This window comes from Poromitra crassiceps (genome assembly GCF_964638095.1).
Source record: "Poromitra crassiceps genome assembly, chromosome: 6".
Lineage (NCBI taxonomy): Eukaryota > Metazoa > Chordata > Actinopteri > Beryciformes > Melamphaidae > Poromitra > Poromitra crassiceps.
The window spans coordinates 3,654,373-3,670,333 of NC_139627.1; positions in this window are offsets into that span (position 1 = coordinate 3,654,373).

Sequence of the window (15,961 nt, forward strand, 5' to 3'; positions counted from 1 at the left end):
TGCTCATCAGACTGTAAGAGTGGGCAGATGAGCAGGATAGAAGGTCCTAATTTGGATGTAGAGCTAGAGAGACAGCCGGACATAATAATAGCATTATGAAAGTTATAGTTGATGGCGTAGAGTGTGGAATTGTCGTTTACGAATCAATTCTGAAGCATGGGTTTGTTGTTTATAACTGGATTTTTAATGAATGATAATTAGGTGATGACTACCGTTTGTTTTTAGTTACAACAGGCATTTGTTGCCTAGACTGCCCGGATGTTTGGTTTCTCTGTAACCCTGCTATCCTGTATGCTATTATTTCTCCATCTCACTGTTTTACATTTGTATGCATTGTCCTATTTTTGTGTTTATTTTGTGTGTTTCTTAACCTGTGAAGCACTTTGTGAGTCATCTCTGTGATAAGTGCTATATAAATAAAACGTACTTACTTACTTACAACCATGTGCAGAAATGGTCAAAATAGTCATCAAAAGGTATAAACTGCCGAATCGATTATATTGTAGTCTTTTTGTAAACTGATTATTGTCAAGGTATCAGCAATCTGGGAACCCAGAGTCCATCAGTCTGACGACTAATATATATTATATTATTCCCAGATTGAGGTATAAGTAAAGTGCAACTCTTATTGATATAGAACGTCCGCCTCTAACATCCATGCTGTCAAACTATATGCACATAATATGATATCGCACATAGTGATTTCTCTAGGAGTGGCGTTTGTTTGAGTAACCATGGGACTCTGCTGTAACAATACAACAGCAGTGCTCCTTAATACGTCCGCTGTTTGTGACAAGTTCACCCTACAGGCAACAGTTGTCATGTCAATATTCCAACTGTGATGCGCGACTAGAGATCACCTGGGAGTTTGGCTATCGTAATATTGTGAAATAGCTTAAAATGTTACGGTACTTATTCCTGGTCTTAAAGGCTGCGTTCCAGTACAATGATAATTAAAAGTAACTAAAGTGAGTAAGTGAGTAAAATGAAGTGATTGGCTTTACCTGCTCATCGCATCCACATTACATATTACCGATGACACATTACTGATTAGTAATGATCAGTACACATTTTCAATATGTAAATATTTTATGAAAGCACAAATACTCATCCCCAAACTATCGTTACATGATCTATATCGAGGTATTCCGTCTAAAATACTGTGATATTTGATTTTGTCAGTATCGCCCAGCCCTACATACATGCACCCCAACCCACCCCGGAACTTTCGGAAAATATGCCCAGATGCATGCAGGGTATCCGCGGGGTCTTGAAAAGTATTGAAAGTTGATCAATCAATTTAGGGACAATTAAGGCCCCTTAAAAAGTCTTCAAAAGTCTTAATCACCATTTGATGAGCTATTAAATGTTGTAGCTGTTGTGCTGATTGTGTTAAATGGGCATTATATGATATCGTCTCATATCGATCGCAGACCCCTGAATCCAATCTACATCGTGGCAGACTTTGTGATATCAGCAAATATCCTATCATCCAAAGAATATGCTGTATAATATTGTATCGCGATGAAACTTCTGATTTACACCCCTATCACTGTTCTGACAAAAGTGGCATTGAGGTCTTAAAATATATAGAAAAGGTTGTAAAAGTTATTGAATGATGAGCCAATCCTGTGCACTTTACTTCAGCCCCCCCCCCCCCCCCCCCCCCCCTCCTTCTGCTATGCTTTTCTTGGTTGTTCCTGTGTCAGCTAACAGCGCTCAGTCGGTCATGCGTCCCTGCTCCAGTCCCATTCCACAGACGTAATCATCTTAAGCTCTAACAATGACATCTAGTATATTTACACTGTAGCCATGTTGCTGCTGAACAACGCTACACATGACATGCTCCCTGGCCAGCTTAGCTTCTCAGGAGATTTATGTATACCAGCATGTATACTTGATTTTATTACATTTTTTCCCACACACACATTCTTTCTACAATTTTCTTCTTCTTTCAGATGCGTTGATTTCAAACGGACAATTCGAGAAGGGCTGGTTCATGAGTGCCATTTATTCTGTCTGTACCGCTGGAGAAGAATTGTATTGTCAAATTCTCAAACACCGACCTTGCTATTTTGGCGTTGGAGTTGGTTGCGTCAGTCTCACCTGTCAGTATTGTATCTCTGTCAAACTGCATTGTGTTAATAATTCAATGCTTTTGCATCAGTCTTTGCGCACCACCTCCCCCCTGGTTACCAGAGAACAGAGTTGCCCCAGTAACTACTGTATCTGCACTACACACCGGTAAAACACACAGATCATAGCACACACACACACAGGACACTAAATAATGATCACTCGGGTTAAGCGATTAATGTATTTGAGTTTTGAGTTTGACGACGAGCCCGTAGGACGAGCAGTTTACAGCGAAGGGCTGATCAGTAACATTTTGCGATGATTTGACAGCATGGAGATGTATCTGAGTCTCTGTGTATGTGTGGTCTTATGACCCTTCCTCACCCTGAGAAACAAACCAACCCAACAATGCTGATGTCGTCATCACTCCTCTAGTTCTTAAAAAACAAAGTCTATTTGAAACTCCCTTCACACTGACTCACGATTGACTGTTGCTCCGTCGTGACCAGGAAATCAAATCAGTTCCCTCTGCTCTCTGTGTTTCAACAGATAAAAATCCGCGTTGAGAATGAGAAATGAGGAACTCCGAACTCTTACCTAGTGTTTCTTTGGTTTATCAGGAGAGGAGAGGAGGCCTGCTGGGATGTTCTGATGGAAGCCCCGGCGTTCAGCTCTGAACAGAGGAGAAGAAACAACAAACTGCAGTGAGCTAATGACCACAGGAGTCAGTGGGGTCTGGTGTTGCTCTGTGTGGAGGTTAGTGTGCCACTGTGCTAGCCTGTTTACACTATGTGTTTGGGGGTGTGTGGCAGTTGTGCATCGTTTTGTACAGTTACCATGGCATCATCTTGGCATCGAGACAGAGCTCGGGAGGCGTTCACAACACTGCGAATCGTACAGTTCAAAGTAACATCTCCTCAGTCCTACATCAATCAACTTAGGAGGCCTTGTTATTAAGTTTATCTGAAGGCAAACTAGACGGCAGAGCTTGCATGTTTTGATTTCCCCCCAAGAGTTTCTGAAGTTGTATTCAAACTTTGAATGATACAACTATTCAAAGTTTGAATTTCAAAGTAGAGGTGACCCATACTCCTTCATGTTATAAAACGTAATATTTGACACTCACCCAAGCAGGTTGGAGAGCTCCACTGTGGTCCTCCCCTCATCCACGCTGGTCTGGTCTGCAGTGAGTGCACTCTGGAGTTGACACCGACAACCAGTCTGTTCACTTGGTGCAGCAGCCTGGCTGGCTCTCTCTCTCTCTCTCTCAGGTCACTTCACACACACTGGCATGGTGGAACTGTTGTTGACCAGTCTGTCCCTCTCTCTCTGTCTCCTTCTCAGGCAGTACAACAAGTCAAGGCATGTCCCGACACGCCACCAGCAGCCGGCCGGCGGTATGAGCGTGCTCCTGCAGCAGAGGAGGAGGGGGGAGGAGCAGAGGATCAGAGAGGGGGGAAACCCAGAGAGAGAGAGGACCAAACAAGCATGACTCAGCCTGCTTCCCTCCCCGTGCACGCACAGCCCATCTCCACGCCAACGTCAACAACACTTTGACACTTTTAGAGGTAGTTTCTGTTTGACTCCTTTTGATTCTCCGTAGGACACGGCTACTTAGATTTCATGACTAAAAAACAGAGGTTTTTGACATGATGGAACATGGCAGAAGTGTTACAGGGGCAGAGCATTGGTTGAATTGGAAAGGAGGCCCACTCTTTGACTTGTCAGATCCTCTTTGGACAATCGGAGATTGATAAAGATAGGATAAGGATAGATTATTGTCCAGTTTGCCTGAAGGCAGTGACTAGTTTATATCGAATATATCCAGTCACCGCTGCTTGGAGTTGAACCGATAGAAGAGAAAGTAATATTTTATTGAGCTGCTTTATTCCTAAATAAGTGGTGATATTCACTCATATTCTTAATAGCGAGCAGTCTAATTTAACTTTATTTGAATACAGTAGTTAGAGTGAATTAATAGTCGATAGGATACAGTACGTTGAGCGCCAGCACAGCATACTCGTAAAGTTGCCGATTCATCAAATTATCTCATAACCCACACAGTAAGTCACATCAATTACAGATGGCGCACATCCGTATGAACGATAAAACTGCTAAAATCGCAGGGAAACCGCGCGCAAAGATACTATATATACACTTGTAAATAATAATGATTTTGTGGAGAGTAATGATGTTTAATGTCGAATCAGCAATTTCAAAGCCATTTATCCAGCATGCACATACATCACACGCATGCAGAAAAGCCAAATGTACATTGCAAGCTATTTATTTATACCGACTCATAAAACAACAGTGAGCTAAGCCCAAGGTGTGCACAATCATCAGCAATCCATAAGAAGCTAATTATGCAGAGTAGCCGCGCTCGGATGCTAGCTTGGCTCGGGAGGCGGGGTGATGCGAGTTCATCACTGCTGCTGCGAGTTGCAAGTTGATCACTAGGCAGATTGTGGCTGCAGCACAGCAGCAGCAGGAGACCAGCTCAGCAAAACTCACCTGCTCACAATATGGCCCCCCTCACACACACAGTCTGGCTCAGTCTGAGCAATCTGTAGAAGCACTGTATATTATAACGCTACTGTACGTTATTGCTGCAGCCCTTTCCTATCCTGCCCACGCGCTGACTGACTGATGACCTTATCACTGAAAGAGCAAAGTCACCGATTCGTCCGTTTCACTCGGAAAAAAAGAATTTCAAAAGCGCAGAGTTTTATCTCTCTGCGTGGAGGTTTTTGTGTTTGCCAGCTGACGACGACTAAATCTAGCAGAGGCAACTTTTGGGGAAAAGGGCAGAGGAGGCGTTTCTTTGCCTGCAGATAATGATAGTTACTGTTTAATTTACTGGAAGTGTTTGCTGCGGCACTGCACTGAGCTGCTGCTGCCTGCCTGACAGAGTGCCAGGCCCGGTTCTCCTCCTGCTGTCCTCTCAACCGCCTGGGTTTTTTTGTTCTGGGCCAAAGAGTGTGCTTTGAGTCTCCAAATCCCCCCCCATCTTGACTTAATTTATGCGGGGCCATCTTTATAGGAGGTCTGTTATATAGGCGGTGAAATATGGACAGCTGTTGAGTTAGCCCCACTCTACGGGAATTACTTTCCGCACTGTAATAAAACCCAAGTGGTATAAAAAGCGTATTAGATTTATTCGGACGTAGATTTTGCAGCGGAGGCCTCACTCACTCGTGTCTATACGCGTTGTGTCTGAGGCTACTATGTCAGTTTGTGTGTGTGGGGGGGGGGGGGGGGGGGGGGGGGAGCTATAGCCTAGCCTAGCAAGTTCAAAGCTTGCTGCATTGATTACATCATCGGAACTGGAGTGCTGGAATGGGACAATGCACCATTAGAAGGAAGGGGGGGGGGGGACATCCGGCTAATCTGGCCGGTGCCTCTCTCTCTCTGGAGCTCCCTTCACTAGCAGGGAGGGCACAGTGTGTGTGTGTGTGTGTGTGTGTGTGTGTGTGTGTGTGTGTCTCCTCTCTCTGTGTGTGTCGGTCTTCTCTACCCTAAACTCAGCTTAGACCGGTCCAGAGAGAGACGGCCTCCTCTCTCACACTCACACTCTCCATCACTGCACCACGTGACTGAAGCACTGTGTGTGTGTGTGTGTGTGTGTGTGTGTGTGTGTGTGAGAGAGAGAGAGAGCAGAAAGCATAGAATATATGTCTTGGTGTTCAAGTGTGCGTGTCTGTGATTCTCTATGGTACTGCGCTTCTTTCTGTGTGTATGTGCATGTGATGGTGTGTGTGTGTGTGCGTGTGTGTGTGTGTGCGTGTGCGTGTGTGTGTGTGTGTGTGTGCTATGATAGACCAGCACTGCAGGAACTCAGCTGCTGCAGGACACTGCAGGATTGCTGTTCTGCTGCCGGCTCACAGGCTCTCTCTCTCTCTCTCTCGCTCCCTCTCGCTCCCTCTCCCTCTCTCTCTCTATCTCTCTCTCCCCCCTCTCTCTCTCTCTCTCCTCCTCTCTCTCTTCTCTCTCCTCTCTCTCTCTCTCTCTCTCTCTCTCTCTCTATCTCTCTCTCCCCCCTCTCTCTCTCTTCTCTCTCTCTCTCTCTCTCTCTCTCGCTCCCTCTCGCTCCCTCTCCCTCTCTCTCTCTATCTCTCTCTCCCCCTCTCTCTCTCTCTCTCTCTCTCTCTCTCTCTCTCTCTCTCTCTCGCTCCCTCTCGCTCCCTCTCTATCTCTCTCTCTCTCTCTCTCTCTCTCTCTCGCTCCCTCTCTCTCTCTATCTCTCTCTCCCCCTCTCTCTCTCTCTCTCTCTCTCCCTCTCGCTCCCTCTCTCTCTCTATCTCTCTCTCTCCCCCTCTCTCTCTCTCTCCCTCTCTCTCTCTATCTCTCTCTCCCCCTCTCTCTCTCACTCCCCCTCTCTCTCTCTCCCTCTCTCTCTCTATCTCTCTCTCCCCCTCTCTCCTCCTCTCCTCTCTCTATTCACTCAGGCAAATTGCTCAAGGAGGATGGTGAGAGCATGTGCTGCATACTTTTTCACCAGGGGAGAGGGGGGTGAGGGGGGGGGGGTAGCGGAGGAGGAGGGGGGAGGGGGCAGAATTTCAGAGGTGCAAAGCATGCTGGTACGGCACTGTGCTGGGCAACTGTACCTCTGAGAGAGAGAGAGAGAGGGAGAGAGAGAGAGAGAGAGAGAGAGAGAGAGAGAGAGAGAGAGAGAGAGAGAGACTACAGTAGAGAAATTGGAGAGGAGGAAGGAGGAGGAGGGAAGAGGGGGTGGGAGAGCGGGGGGGGGGGGGGCAGGAGGACTGAGGTGCAAGAAGGAACATCAGGTGAGTGCGGCAATTTCCTTGCTGGCAGAGCAGAGCAGCACCCCCCCTCAGTGAGAGTGTGAGCCGGAGAGAACTGCAGATGTTCTGAGATGATGTCAGTTCTGGGGATCTTGGCGCGGGCGGACCTTTCGTACGCTTTGCTATATTGTCCCGCTCCCCCTCTCTCTCACCTCACCTTCAGCCGCCTGCAGTGCAAATCCTAGAGGCCGCAGAGACTCTGAAGCTCTGAAGCTTCTGAAGCTTCTGAAGCTTCTGAAGCTTCTGCCTCACTAGAAAAAAGCCCCGATGACGAGAGGCACAGGCCCCCGCTGCCTTTGTCAAGGTCTTAGCACAGTTACCTGAGGTGAACTCAGCACTGACCCAGCACTGCTGCCTGCCGCACAGGCAAAGTGACCCGGCCTGGATCCATCATCCACACCTCCTTTAGACAGGTGCCGGTCGGAGCAACATTGTGAAGCGTCTATTATTTTTGATGCTATTTTTACACTTTTTTTTTAAAGCACATTTGGAGTGGAGCAATAGACGGCGCCGTGGCGTAGCAAAGTCGAAACACAGCCTCTTAAAGATGAGGTGAGAGAGCTGCTGAGATACTGATGCTGCTGCTGCTGCTGCTGCAGAGATATTTCGAGTAAGAGTTGCTCTGCATTAAGAGACGTCCTTTTCGTCGCTTTCTCAGAGGCATCTCTCTCTATCTCTCTCTATCTCTCTCTCTCTCACACACACACACACACACACACAGACTTAATGTCACACAAACTCAAAAAAAAAAAAAAAAAACGTTATAAAAGCTGACCTCTGTCCCAGTCTCCACTTTTAGGAAGGCAGCAAAGTCCTCCTCGCTAGAGCACAACTTCGTGACTGCACCACAGCTCCCCTGTCCCATGCAGGCCACTGGGTAGCCTCATTTCAGCACTCGCACACACACTCGCACACACACACACACACACACACACACACACACACACACACACACACACACACACACTGACAGCCCTCCTCACTGATACACCAGTTTCCAGCATCCTCCGTTTCCAGCATCCTCAGTTTCCAGCATCCTCAGTTTCCAGCATCCTCTGTTTCTAGCATCCTCTGCTATTAAATATTCCACAACTGGCACATGCTAGTCACTACTGTGCACCCGACAACTAACATAGGGAAAAGTGGAGTGCTGGGACTATCTGCAGCACTCTCCCTCAGCAAAGATAAAAAAAAAAAAGTCCCTTCTAGTGCAGGGAACTCTTAACGTCCTGAGCAGGGAACTCTTAACGTCCTGAGCGTTTTTTTTTTCTTCTGTCTTTGTGTCAAATGGCCAGAACCTCTCAGCCAGCCGCTGCTATCTGACACGACCGGCTGCTATTTCCAGCCTGCACCATGTGTTAAACATGGATGAGACTGAGAGAGCGACCGCTCAACTGACTGACTGACTGACTGACTGACTGACCGTCTGGCTGGCTGCTTATTACTGGTGCAGAGGAAGCAGGAAACAGCCAGGGAGGACTGGAGCTCCCACACTGCAGGCATGCACACACACACACACACACACACACACACACAGACAGACATGCATATGATAACTACTGTATGGCTCATTTCAGAAAATGTAACACAGCATCCTTTAGAGAGAGGCAGACAGGATGAACGAGGACAACACGGTAACAAGGTAATTAAGACTGGATGAGAACGTAGAGGTATACCTATGGATGAGTCTGGCAGTGGAGGAGGAGAAACTTCTCTGCGCTCACTCTTCTGAGCCCCTCGGTCGGTCGGTTCGGTCGCCGGTGATGATGTCTGCTCTCGTGGCGCGGCAAAGTTGACTGCAGCATTGCCTTCCTGAACAGAATGACATTGTTTGCGCTCTCTCTCTCCTCTCCTCCTCTCTCCTCATCTCTCTCTCTCTCTCTCCTCATCTCTCTCTCTCTCTCCTCCTCCTCCTCGGTGCTCTCGCTGCTCCCCCGCCTCTTCGTTTTGCACGCTTGCTTGCTGGCAGCACAAACTGCACCGCTCAGCAGTGTTCCCCCACTGCCGCAGCAGATCCTGCATGAGGCTCTGCGTATCTGAGCGGGATGGGACTTTTAAAGGGCTATGCAACCTCCAGGGTCAGTGTGTGTGTGTGTGTGCAACATCCTCTGGTCCAGCCCTCCTCCTCTCTCCTCCCCACACTCCTCCCATCCGTCTCAAACCTCCCCCCCCCACACACTCCTTGCACTCCCACCACCCCCAGGAACCATCAGAGTAAAGGAGTCCTCACAAGAGAGACCCCCCCCCCCCCCACTCAATACTCCATCCCCTCTCTTTATTCATTTTCACAGTACAGCAAAAAAGCCGTCCTGAGATGCAAGTGCGTTGGTCTCAATGGGGAACACTTTTCCTCTCCTCACAGAGGTGCCATCTCTCGTTGGTCTGATTTGAAAGTTATGTCATAATATCTCTGCATGTCTCGCAGGTATTAGTTGCAGAACGGATATATTTAAGAGCGTGTAGGAGAAAAAGAGATGCATGTAAGAGCAAAAAAAAAATGACAGCATTGTTTCAAGATCAAGTGAAGGGAAATCGCAGAAGTAGATGACTACTTCCAAATCAAAATCATTACAGGCGATACAGGAAGAATTCGCTTAATTTATTAGACCGTTAGGAAATTCTTTTTTACAATCATGTTTTCAGGCAACGTAGCACAAATGGTGAGGCGTGCCACAGAATCAGTGCACACAATGTCACCATGCAATTACTTAATTGGGCCTGATGATGTGCAATAATCATGCAGTCTTTTTAGTGAATATCACTATCTAAAAAATCAAATCTAATAATAAAAAGACATCTCATGACACGCTGAAAGTTACACAACTCTCATAGGTGCAAATCGCCCTCCATAAAGTGAAACGTCCTCAATCTGCGTCAGCTAGCTTTCATTACACACCATACACACCATGCACCACCAACGCTACTGGTGCTATTCTGCAGTGCGCTAAAATATAGAATATCTTGAACCAACCAAATTTCTCTTTTTGCACGTTGCGCAACCCTGTGAATGTGAGACCATCCATCATTTTGCCAGTCAATAAGGTTACGCTTCTTTCTCCCCCCGCACACACAAACGTGCTCGGCGGCACACGAGAATTATTTCAAGTATTCTTTTCCCAGCGTCCCATAATGAGATTTTGCAGTGTTACTGTGTATACTGGTTTTGTGTGCATCATGGATGCTCCATTAGAATTCCTATGCGTTGCCTTGGCAGTTTTCTGCAGCAGTGCAGCGCTCTCTGCTCCTTGCTGCTGCAGAAGTGGGTTTTTTTTTCTCACACGACTTTGTTCTCCCCGGGCCTCCGGTTGAACCTTGTGAGCCTCCCCCCACTGGAGATGCGTGCGTCTCAAATTAAGCCTACAGCCATCGAGGAAAGGTGTACGCTTACCTGTTAAAGGCATATTATTCACACTGGTATGCCGTATGAACTATGAAGGCTTACCTGTAAAGGCATATTCATATATTATGGTATGTCATATGAAGGCTTCGCGCTCTAATGAACATGCATTGCTTGCACCTGCACTTATAAGGCAAAGCCTACTACACAGTACGTTGCTGCTGAATCAGCAGATCTCACATATTGCTTGTGCGTCGAGAACATCGCTGGCTATTGGAGGTGAACTATGCGAGGCCGTTCATGTCGGTCGGTGTCCCAGACCAGTAGATGGATATAGTTATGTCAGGAAAACTGCAGTCCAGATAAGCTGAGAGGGAACCAGCGACACACAAAGTAGATCATGTGCGTTCCCGTTCTGTACCATCTGCATCCAACAGCGCCACTGCATCAGTCTGCCTATAACCTGCCAGCATCTGTCCTGTCCTCTGATCAGATCCCTCACATACCCCCTAGCAGATCCCTCACATAGCCCCTAGCAGATCCCTCACATAGCCCCTAGCAGATCCCTCACATAGCCCCTAGCAGATCCTTCACATAGCCCCCAGCAGATCCTTCACATAGCCCCCAGCAGATCCCTCACATAGCCCCCAGCAGATCCTTCACATAGTCCCTAGCAGATCCCTCACATAGTCCCTAGCAGATCCTTCACATAGCCCCCAGCAGATCCCTCACATAGCCCCTAGCAGATCCCTCACATAGCCCCCAGCAGATCCCTCACATAGCCCCTAGCAGATCCCTCACATAGCCCCCAGCAGATCCCTCACATAGCCCCTAGCAGATCCTTCACATAGCCCCCAGCAGATCCTTCACATAGTCCCTAGCAGATCCCTCACATAGCCCCCAGCAGATCCTTCACATAGTCCCTAGCAGATCCTTCACATAGCCCCTAGCAGATCCTTCACATAGCCCCTAGCAGATCCCTCACATAGCCCCCAGCAGATCCTTCACATAGTCCCTAGCAGATCCTTCACATAGCCCCTAGCAGATCCTTCACATAGTCCCTAGCAGATCCTTCACATAGTCCCTAGCAGATCCTTCACATAGCCCCCAGCAGATCCTTCACATAGTCCCTAGCAGATCCTTCACATAGCCCCTAGCAGATCCTTCACATAGTCCCTAGCAGATCCTTCACATAGCCCCCAGCAGATCCCTCACATAGCCCCCAGCAGATCCTTCACATAGTCCCTAGCAGATCCTTCACATAGTCCCCAGCAGATCCCTCACATAACCCCTAGCAGATCCTTCACATAGCCCCTAGCACAGGGGTGGGCAACTGGCGGCCTGCGGGCCGCATGCGGCCCCCGACCTCACTCAGTGTGGCCCCTGGGTCAATTAAAAAAATATTATATTATTATTATTATTATTATTTTACAAGGCGGACGTTTTTGGTTAGGTTAGGTTAGACCACCCAAATCTCTGTTTTTATTTTACTGTACAACCCAGGCGCTAATGGCGTTAGCATTGTCCATCCACATACTGTTTAACGTTAGCATTTGAGCTAACGCTATTGTAACAAACTATATCCAGGATGCACATTGCACAATCATGCAACATTACTAATCTGATTAATATCACATATTTGGGTGATGAACCCCATCAAATGGCTGTAGCGGGCTGTTTTAAAGCTAGAGCAAAGTTTCTGGTGTCATCTGAACAGAAGAATGACTAAATTTGAATATGAAAAATATAAATGTTGGTGTAATAAACTTTGCTTACCAGTCCTTTTCATCAAATTAGTAGCTATAATTGGGAGTGATGGTGTTACAGTAGGCTACATGGTGGAAGTGCACGGTCACAATCTGGCCCTCTGGTATCGAGGACATTTTTTTTGTGGCCCTCTCTCCATCATCAAAGTTGCCCATCCCTGCCCTAGCAGATCCCTCACATAGCCCCCAGCAGATCCCTCACATAGCCCCTAGCAGATCCCTCACATAGCCCCCAGCAGATCCCTCACATAGCCCCCAGCAGATCCCTCACACATAGCCCCCAGCAGATCCCTCACACATAGCCCCTAGCAGATCCCTCACACATAGCACCCAGCAGATCCCTCACACATAGCCCCCAGCAGATCCCTCACACATAGTCCCCAGCAGATCCCTCACACATAGCCCCCAGCAGATCCCTCACATAGCCCCTAGCAGATCCCTCACATAGCCCCTAGCAGATCCCTCACACATAGCCCCCAGCAGATCCCTCACACATAGCCCCCAGCAGATCCCTCACATAGCCCCCAGCAGATCCCTCACATAGCCCCCAGCAGATCCCTCACACATAGCCCCCAGCAGATCCCTCACACATAGCCCCCAGCAGATCCCTCACATAGCCCCCAGCAGATCCCTCACACATAGCCCCCAGCAGATCCCTCACACATAGCCCCCAGCAGATCCCTCACACATAGTCCCTAGCAGATCCTTCACATAGCCCCCAGCAGATCCCTCACACATAGCCCCCAGCAGATCCCTCACACATAGCCCCCAGCAGATCCCTCACACATAGCCCCCAGCAGATCCCTCACACATAGCCCCCAGCAGATCCCTCACACATAGCCCCCAGCAGATCCCTCACACATAGCCCACGCCAGTCTCAGTAATGGCATCCCCTGTGATGAATAAGCCATGAGGATTGGCCCTTTTACATGTCCTATCAGATTACCCCCCCTATGCTTTACCTGACGACTGTCACTACATCGCCCCTGGCTCTCTGCTCTTCTTAATATTCTCCCTTGTCGGCGCAGCCAAGGGCAGAATGTGTAAATGCGTGTGAAGGCCCATAGATTATATGAGCACAGAGATTTGGCTTGGTTTAGTCACCTATGCAGCTCAGTGACTGTGTGCACAGACGCTCACCAGTGTTTACGTTTTAAATTGAACACGTCAATCCAATTGCTAGGATCTGATTTAACCAATAGGTGCTTGTTGTTTGGGCGTCGAGTCATAACATTGATTGCCTAATCCGTCAAAGTATGGATGGTCTTGACAGATCCAGATAATAGAGTGGAGTCTAACCAGCGTCTGGTAAATTCTACTGTGTTGTTTTGCCATTCTTAGCCCATTGCTCGCCTCCATTGATCTGTCCGGAAAAGATAATAGACACATTGATTCACGAGCTCAGCAGCTTGCCGGGTTTACACATCAACGCAGACTAATTCTCAATAGTCCTCAGTCAAGGAGGAGAATTGCTTCGACTGACTGACTCCTGCAGTCTGTGAAGCTGTAGACTCAGAAGGCGTGCAATGTTTTCTAAAATGCAAAAAGGTTTATGGCAGAGCAAAAATGTATTGCATAACATCTGAAAAGACTTCAGGAAGAGGATTTGAGTGAGCACAAGTGAGTAGGGAGTAAGACATTCTCATCTGGGGAAAGCTGACATTGCTAATGAAATATAGAGGCAGTGGGCAGTTAATTGAGGCTAGCTAGCAATAAATTAATCAATAGAGAGCGAAAGTGACCGCCTACTTCCTGCTTCAGCTACGAATCAGATGCGGGGGAAAATATGAATGTTGGCGAACGGCGAAAGACGATACTTTTGTTGATCCCATTTGAATTGTGCCATGAAGTCCACGTGTAAGTTTTGTCAATTTAAAAGTCAACTTTGCATGTCAAGAAAGTCGCAAGTTTGTCGCAAAAACTTTTAAATGGACAAACATCATATGTGGTACCTCGTGGCACAATTAAAACGGGATCAAAAAATTATTAAAAATTATTATTCGCCACCATTCACTGGTATTTTTTCCCGCAGCTGGTTCGCATAGAGCCCGACCGGAAAGGGGAGGGACTTTGGCGCTCTATAAACATACTGATAAAAATGGGCCCTCTAACTTAATTAAATAATATGCCGGAATTTGTCAAAACAAGCATATTTGTGGAAACGTAGAATTTGTGAGTCACATAAAAGCTTCACTTTTTTTTTACTTTCCCTCGCGTACGTAAGGTCTCCAGTTTTCCAGCTGCATTTCAGACAGTGAAAATGGCTGATGACCTGAGCGATTATTGCCGAGTAGGAATAATTTTTTTAAACTATTATTATTATTATTTTATTTTAATTTTTTTGTGGGGGGGGGTGTCATCATTCTGTCCCTGTGCACCAGGAAGCCTGGGAGTGGCCCTGAGTGATGGAATCCTGACTTCGCAGGCGAAGGTGTGCAGCAGTGTTTCACTGCACCAATGCTTCTTTGCTGACCTCATTCTTTGTAAAGCTGAGCGGATTTTTCCCAAGGCCAAGTAGACTGGAGGAAAAAGACACTGTCAAAGACAAAATGAGGTCAAATGAGGTAGCACAGGAATCCCTGTTTTGAATGACTGGAAACCTCACAACAAACTGTGCAGTTTCACATTTTGAATACTGAATACACAACAGAAGGGCTAGTTCACATATTGGTATTTTTTTCTCTCCATTGATGTTGCTATCTGTCTACAGAAAACTGTATCGTGGCGAGGAATGCATGCCCCTGTTTAAAAAGTCAAGTATGAAATAACTATCAAAATGCAATTTTCACCTTTTTATTTTATTTTAACAGACAGCTGGCTGCTGTGTGGTGGTGAGGAGGCTGATCTTCTGACAGCTGGCTGCTGTGTGGTGGTGAGGAGGCTGATCTTCTGACAGCTGGCTGATGTGTCAATCAATCAATCAATCAATCAATCAATCAAATGTATTTATAGAGCACATTTAAACATGACACATGTCAACCAAAGTGCTGTACATAGGGTAGAGATACACAAAAAAAAACGTAGGGAAACCAAGGCATGAATCAGCTAGAATCAGGAAATGCTAGCAGGTAGAAGTGGGTTTTCAGGTTAGATTTGAAGGCCTCTATCGAGGGGGCGAGCCTGATAGAGGTGGGGATGCTGTTCCACAGGACAGGGGCTGCGGCAGCAAAGGCACGGCCCCCCCTGAGCTTGAGGTTGAACCTCCGGACTGTCAGGAGCCTCTGATCGGCTGACCTGAGGGCTCTAGTGCTGGAGTAGGGGGATAGGAGGTCTGAGATGTAGGAGGGGGGCTGGTTGTTAAGTGCTTTAAATACAAACAGGAGAATCTTGAAATCTATTCTATAGCGTACTGGAAGCCAGTGAAGGGAGGCGAGGACAGGAGTTATGTGGTCTCTTTTGCGGGTTCCGGTCAAAAGTGTGGCAGCGGCGTTCTGTACTAACTGCAGACGGGACAGGGAGGACTGATTGATGCCTGTGTAGAGAGAGTTGCAGTAGTCTAGTCTAGATGAGATGAAAGCTCGGATGACTCTCTGAAGGTCTGCAGGGGAGAGAAAGGCTTTGAGCTTCGCAATAGTGCGGAGTACCACTGAATTTACCTGTGTGGTGGTGAGGAGCTGATCTTCTGACAGCTGGCTGCTGTGTGGTGGTGAGGAGCTGATCTTCTGACAGCTGGCTGCTGTGTGGTGGTGAGGAGCTGATCTTCTGACAGCTGGCTGCTGTGTGGTGGTGAGGAGCTGATCTTCTGACAGCTGGCTGCTGTGTGGTGGTGACTGTCAGCTGTCAGTGTCAGCAGCAGTCATTCTGCTCATTACAGCGGTGCTGTGGCAAAGCATAGTGCAGACACCAGCCCCGTAACACAGGGAGAGCAGCAATGGGGAAACCTTGATTGAGGGCATACACACAGCAGACCTATAATATCAATTTAACTAATTTAATTTAAAGTCTCTCTTCACAATAATGCACTAGGCTTTCTTTAT